We start from the raw sequence: 6,631 nt of genomic DNA, 5'->3' as shown, positions 1-6,631 counted from the left end.
CACATAATCTTTATCCTGTAATCTAATCCCCGTCCCTGACTTGCTTTCTCCCACCCTAATGTAATCTTCCTTATGTTCCCTTCTTAATTTCAAATGCCTAAAAGAAACTGCAAAGCTGTTATACTCTGGAGCATTTGAGATCTTGCTCCCTGGCAAATGTTGTCAGTTTAGCTCAAATAAGTCATAAAAATTTTCTACAGGTTTGTGCATTTCTTATATCAACAGCATAATTCCTTATATGTGGAAAAACTCCAGAATATTAATTGTGGTTATTTCTGGGTTGTGAAAATACAGATGTTTCAGTTTCTTCTGTGTGCTTATTTACATGTTATAAAATGTCTACAATAAACTCATGAAACAAGGTGTTTTGTTTCATTTCATTTTTCTATAGTGTTCAAAATTATTATAAGCAATCCGAATGGATTTCCTAAGGACTCACAACTATAGCAAGTCTCAAAGTGGAAAAAGTAAAATTTGCAAGTGAATTAGAATCACACAAAGTTCTGAGTATCTTTTCTCTTTAATTCTGTTATCCAACATTTATCTCAAGTAAAACAATGTTTCTGTCTAGGCAAAATGGACTTGTAAAATTACCACCATCTGCCAACAGAAATTATTATTGCCAATAATAATTATATTGACAATGAAAATTCTTGGGGGGGAGGGTTAAATACAAAAGCCACAATTTCCTGTTATTCTTGAGTGGAATCTTCAGAGGTTGGAGACACATGGAGAGTTCCACTTTCAAATTCGAATCGAGTAAATGGTACTAAGCACCACTACATGTACAGGACCCACTGAACTAAACTCTGAGGAAACACAAAATATGAGAACAATATACTGGGTCACCAGTGACTATCCAGTAGTTCCCCCTTATCCAAGAGGGATACATTCCAAGACCCCCAGTGGACTCTTGAAACCTTGGATAGTACTGAACCCTTTAAATACTGGTTTTTCTTATACCCGTACATACATACCTATTATGAAGTTTAACTTACAAATTAGTCACAGTAAGAGATTAACAACAAAAACTAATAATAAAATATAACAGTTATTACAATAAACTGCAATAAAAGTTATGAGTGTGGTCTCTTTCTCTCCCTCAAAATATCTCATTGTACTGTACTCACCCTTCTTCTTGTGATGATCTGAGAAGATACAATGCCTACACGATGAGATGAAGTGAGGTGAATAACTTAGGCATTGTGACATAGCCATAGACGTCTACTGATCCTCAGATGATGAAGGTTTCTTGAACACAAGCACTGTGATATACAACAGAGATCTGATAACCTAAATGACTAATTATATACAGTGTGGAGATGCTGGACAATGGGATGGGTCCTGTTCCAGGCTGGACAGAGATGGACAGCGTGAGATTTCATCACGCTACTGAGAACATCATGCAGTTTAAAACTTACGAATTGTTTATTTCTGGAATTTTCCATTTAATATTTTCAGACTGAGGTTGATGGCAGGTAACTGAAACCATAGAAAGCAAAACTGCGGATAAGGGAGGACTACCTACCTGATGCAGCTGAGAAAATTCTCATCAGGAAATCTGTTTGGAGTGAGTGGGAAGGATGGTATTAGAGATAAAGAGTGGGTTTGTGGACAGTATGGGTTACTTCCTTCATCTGAGCCTGGGTTTACAAAGTTGAATCAGACCTGCAGTCATTTAAACACTTAGAGTGCTTCAAAAATAAAAGGTTGAAATTGTATTTGGTTCTTTTCAGGCAGAGCACTTTGCAGCTAGTCCAATTCACAACTTTAATTTATGGGCTCTTGCAAGTATACTTCTTGATCCTTGTACCTAAGTGATTCTCGGATCCCTACTTGAAAGGTAACTAGCATTTGTCAAACAAAAAATCCAGAGAACACTGCTCTTTGATGACTAATATGAAAGTGCTGTGCTGCTAGATTTTCATAATGGTAACTTCTGCAATTTTCAGGAAATAACTACTAGATAGGATTTCTTCTTTCCAGGCCTCTTTCTTAAAGCTTTGTTCTGTTGCTGTTTATCTGCCAGGGACAAAAACAAAGAAGGAAACTGAAGAAAGCCAGTCTTAAGGGAAAACAGCAAACAAAACAAAGTGAGAGTCGATCATGCTGGGATAATAGGTATAGATTTGTTTCTGTGGGACCTCAATTGCCTAGATATCAAATTTTGACTTTATCCTAAAAATGATCAGGAGGCTTTGATAGGAAGATAAAACAGAAATTTGTAAGATGTCTCTAAATTTCAGAAATGAAACCCATTGATAAGAGCCTGTTTTAAAGAGGAACTCCACACTTGGAGTGTGAGATCATGCCTGTCAAACAATTTCTGTCAGTTCCCAAATTAGTAATGGGTTACTTGGCACCCCTGCTGATGGGCTGGCAAGGAAGGAGCTATTGGTGTGTCATTTCAGAGACCAACACAGACACCCGGGGAAATGTGATTTGTCACTTAAAGGAGGCAGCCCAAGAGCACCGGATCCTCCGGCTGCTGAGTCATCCTACTCTTGGTTGTTATTTAAGCAGAAGCCTCCAGCAGACACACAACCAGAAGCACTGCACTCCAACAATGAATGCCCCACTTCCAGAAATCATGTGTCCAGCTTGGATGGCCGAACACGTATGATTTTCAAAACACTTTCCATCCTCTTTTCTGCATATTGTCACACTAGTGGTTTTGACTTCTGGCTACTTTCCTCAAAATGAGTCTATCCAGCCAGTCCTCCTTAATGGGACGTTGGCCCCCGCGGCTACCAATTCTTGTTTCAAGTTTTCTCCATCTTTCTGACTTGACTTTTTTGTATTTCTTTCTTTCATGTCAGCAAACATTGGTTGAGCACCTGTTATGGGTTAGGCACTGAGCTACAGGTAAGTGTTTGTTACAGGATAAATAAGATGCATTCCTTGCCTTTAGCAGTTCACAGTCCAGTGGATGAGACAGTCAGGTATCCAGGCAACGACAATATAAGAAATGATGGCAGGTAAGTACAAGATGATGTCCTGGACCTTAAATTTTTGGGGGTACCACTACTCTTCTCTAAAATCCGTCACTCTCTGAGAATGGCCATCTGGGAGGAATTGAAGGGATATGGGAGGCATCAAAGAGATACGGGAGGATAGACGTTTTAGAATGGTTTTTCAAATCTAACAGTGTGTTAGTATTTCTACCTGTCTGCCAGCTGTCACCTTGTTTGACCCAGGCTATCATGGCTGGTCTGTGAGGCTATGAATGCTGTTGATGGTTCTTTTCCCTGTTCATCCTCTAGGCGCTCCCTACAGCATGTCAGATGAGGACTCCCTTCACATTTGGCTGTCATCTATCAGCCACAACTGTCCTGTCCAGAAGAGCTGGCTTTGGTTTTAAAGCCTGCTTCCTGGCTGGGCTTCATCACTCCATTAAGGATACCACTTGGTATCACATGAACTTCAGGTGTTGTTGATGAAATTGCTAAAGGAGCTGGATGGGACTGACGTCTTTGGAGAGGACATGACTTAGCGTACCCATGCAGTTGTTGTGTCCAAATGCTGTTCTTTCCTCCCCATGGGAAGGTATTGTAAATAAAGAGAAAGGGCACTAGCTTATTTTAAACACCAAATATGAGCTGGGAGCTGTCCTAGGCACTATATAAAAACCGTATTTTGTTCTCATAGTATATTGTCCTGATGTTAGAATCCCATTTTATAGACTGAGGAAATTATGGCTCAGAGAAATTAGGAGACTGAAACAAGGACACAGCTCTACAGTTTTTTTGTTGAGCTTGAATCTGAACACAGACCTGTGTGACTTTCAATCTTGTGCTTTTTAAACTATAGGAATAGTTGGCCAGCCCAGTGGCTCAGGCGGTTAGAGCTCCATGCTCCTAACTCCGAAGGCTCCCGGTTCAATTCCCACATGGGCCAGTGTGCTCTCAATCACAAGGTTGCCAGCTCAATTCCTCGAGTCCCGCAAGGGAGGGTGGGCTCCGCCCCCTGCAACTAAGATTGAACACAGCACCTTGAGCTGAGCTGCCGCTGAGCTTCCGGATGGCTCAGTTGGTTGGAGTGCGTCCTCTCAACCACAAGGTTGCCGGTTCGACTCCCGCAAGGGATGGTGAGCTGTGCCCCCTGCAACTAGAAAACGGCAACTGGACCTGGAGCTGAGCTGCGCCCTCCACAACTAAGATTGAAAGGACAACAACTTGACTTGGAAAAAAGGCCTGGAAGTACACACTGTTCCTCAATAATAAAGTCCTGTTCCCCTTCCCCAATTGAAAAAAAAACAATGAAAAAAAAAAAAAACTATAGGAATAGTTCACAGAAGGAGCTGTGCAATATTAACTTGGCCATAAGATTTCTGATTCCAGTCTGATTATTAGTCATAAAGAGTGATGTACGTATGGGCCATATAGTGCGAGTTTCTGAATCTTTGTTCTGAAACATGAAACCAATCGTTAAAAATTGGAGCAGAAGGAAGCAAGACACTGCAGACTCTAATTCATCAGTGAAAATATGAATATTTACATTCCCAGAGCTTTAAATATTGAAGAATAAAAGCACACTGGGAAAAAGGGGAGGGGAAATATGTCTGTTTTTATGACTTGTTGATATCTATGAGGTTTTTCCTTAAGCCTCAAAACAATTCACAGCATTGCCAGCAGCATTCAGTACATTCAGAACAGAATCATTTCACCCACAGCTGAGCTAGGGCCATGCTTGGGCCAACACTGAGAACAGCCGTCCAAGCAGACATGCCAGGTCAGTGAGTGAAGAGGCGAGCGGGGCCATTTAAAGCAACACGGTTTATGTAAGTGTGATCTAATTGCTTCCACTGGAAATGGGTCAGATTTGAGTCAAGAGAACCAGGGGCTTTAATAACCCCAGTGAAATCAGCCTATTGCTTTTCTTTCAATCTGCTCAGAGAGTATTGCCCTCTGATGAAATAATGATGCCTGGATTCATTTTAGTTTGCTGTGTTCCCCCTTTCTTGCCTTGTAATAATTGATTTGCTTTTTTCTTTTCCTTTTTTTCTTTTTGGTTAAACATGTTAAACTAAACAGGGTATATATTATATGTCAGACTGTGACAAATTTACTACTGGGAATAGGGGAAAAGTATGGGATATTAAAAAAAAAAAGAAAGGGCTTTTTCGCCTCTCACAGCTGTGATTCAATTGTGACTCAAAAGGAAGTGTGCCACCTACTGAATCATGGAAACCACTTCCTGTAGCTGTTTGGTTTATTCTAAAGGGGCATTAGGCCAAGTACTGCCCTGCCCTGACCCTGACTGGCTCTTCAGAGCTAAGGCGTTCACAGCTTGAGGTGGTTTGGCTACAGACTCTGAGAACATTACATATTAAATTACAAGTGTTTCGTTTCCTAGCAAGGACTCTTTAGCAACATGAAAAAGAACATGTGTTATTTGCAAACCCAGTATACCATTACCAGACCTGAATATCCTTACTTTTTCATAAGGTGTGTATTCTGGATGAGCACTCTCAGGATCTGAATGTACACTGGTTCTGTTTTTCCTGAGGCCAACTTGGGCAATCTGTAGGGTAGCATGAACCAGATGAGGCTTCAAGAGTACCCTTTCATCAGTGAAGTAACACTAGACTTGTATTATGGAGTCAATATATTTTTGGAGCACCTGCTTATTGCTATGTACTGAGCTGGGTAGCTGCAGAGGATCCGGCAAAAACAAGGCTGGATGGCTCCTAACCTCATGGTGTTTGTGTTCTACACTCTGTGGAAATGACACTCTCCCCTCAAGAGACAAGGACTGTGTTTTGTACACCATTAAAAGAAATATTAACTAAAATAAAACTGTTGTTTCCTCGCAACCCACAAAACACTTCTGACACCAGAGGTGTACGTGTTTCCACACCAAGCAGTTCTCCAATTCTCAGCAGACACTGATTGAATATCCTACAATTTAACTCAATTCTGACACTAACTGCCCAGGGTTAGCACAAACCCTTTTCTTCAGGATAAGGAGCAATCCCACAAGACTGCCTCCCACTTCAGATGCCAATCATAAGATCCCAGTTGTCACCTGTACTTTTGACCAACTGGCTATAAACTGAGCTTTCCCATGATCCCCTCCAAGGGTTTGATAATTTACCAGAAGGGCTCACAGAACCCAGAAAAAACACTTTACTTACCTTTATGGTTTATTATAAAGGACACAACTCAGGAGAATCCAGATGGAAGAGATGCACAGGGTAAAGTTTGGGGTGGCGGGTGACATGGAGCTTCCATGACCTTTCCAGGAGTACCGACCTCCCAGCACCTCAATGTATTCACCTACCTGGATGTTGTCCGAACTCCATAGTTTAGAGGTTCTATGGAGATTCCACTAGGTAGGCATGCTTGATTAAATCACTGGCCTGTGGAGATTAAGTCCACCTCCAGCCACTCTCACTGACCTGTAGGTTGGGGGTAGGGCTGAAAGTTGCAAACCTCTAATCACATGGTTGGATCCTCTGGCAACCAGCCCCCATCCTCCAAGAGTCACCTCATTAGGGTAAAGTCAGGAATGGTTGAAAGAAGCTTATTATGAGTAAAAAAAGATGTTACTATCACCACTGTCACTCAAGAAATCCCAAGGGTTTTAAGAGCTCTGTGCTAGGAAGCAGGGAGGAAGATTAAAATACATA

General features: G+C 41.3%; 1 long non-coding RNA gene across 2 annotated transcripts; it reads left to right on the top strand.

The window, feature by feature from the left end:
- The first annotated feature begins 2,533 nt into the window (after positions 1-2,533).
- Positions 2,534-3,918, top strand: LOC117025158 (uncharacterized). Of its 2 annotated transcripts, none has more exons than XR_004423555.1 (3): positions 2,534-2,617; positions 2,915-2,978; positions 3,264-3,918. It is a non-coding gene; the product is annotated as an uncharacterized LOC117025158 (long non-coding RNA). The 2 variants fall into 2 exon arrangements; XR_004423556.1 differs by having other exon boundaries at positions 2,554-2,617; positions 2,912-2,978.
- Positions 3,919-6,631: the final 2,713 nt, after the last annotated feature.

The sequence above is a fragment of the Rhinolophus ferrumequinum genome, chromosome 7 (assembly GCF_004115265.2).
Source record: "Rhinolophus ferrumequinum isolate MPI-CBG mRhiFer1 chromosome 7, mRhiFer1_v1.p, whole genome shotgun sequence".
Lineage (NCBI taxonomy): Eukaryota > Metazoa > Chordata > Mammalia > Chiroptera > Rhinolophidae > Rhinolophus > Rhinolophus ferrumequinum.
Note: the sequence above shows the minus strand (reverse complement) of the source record. Positions and strands in the feature narration are given on the sequence as shown.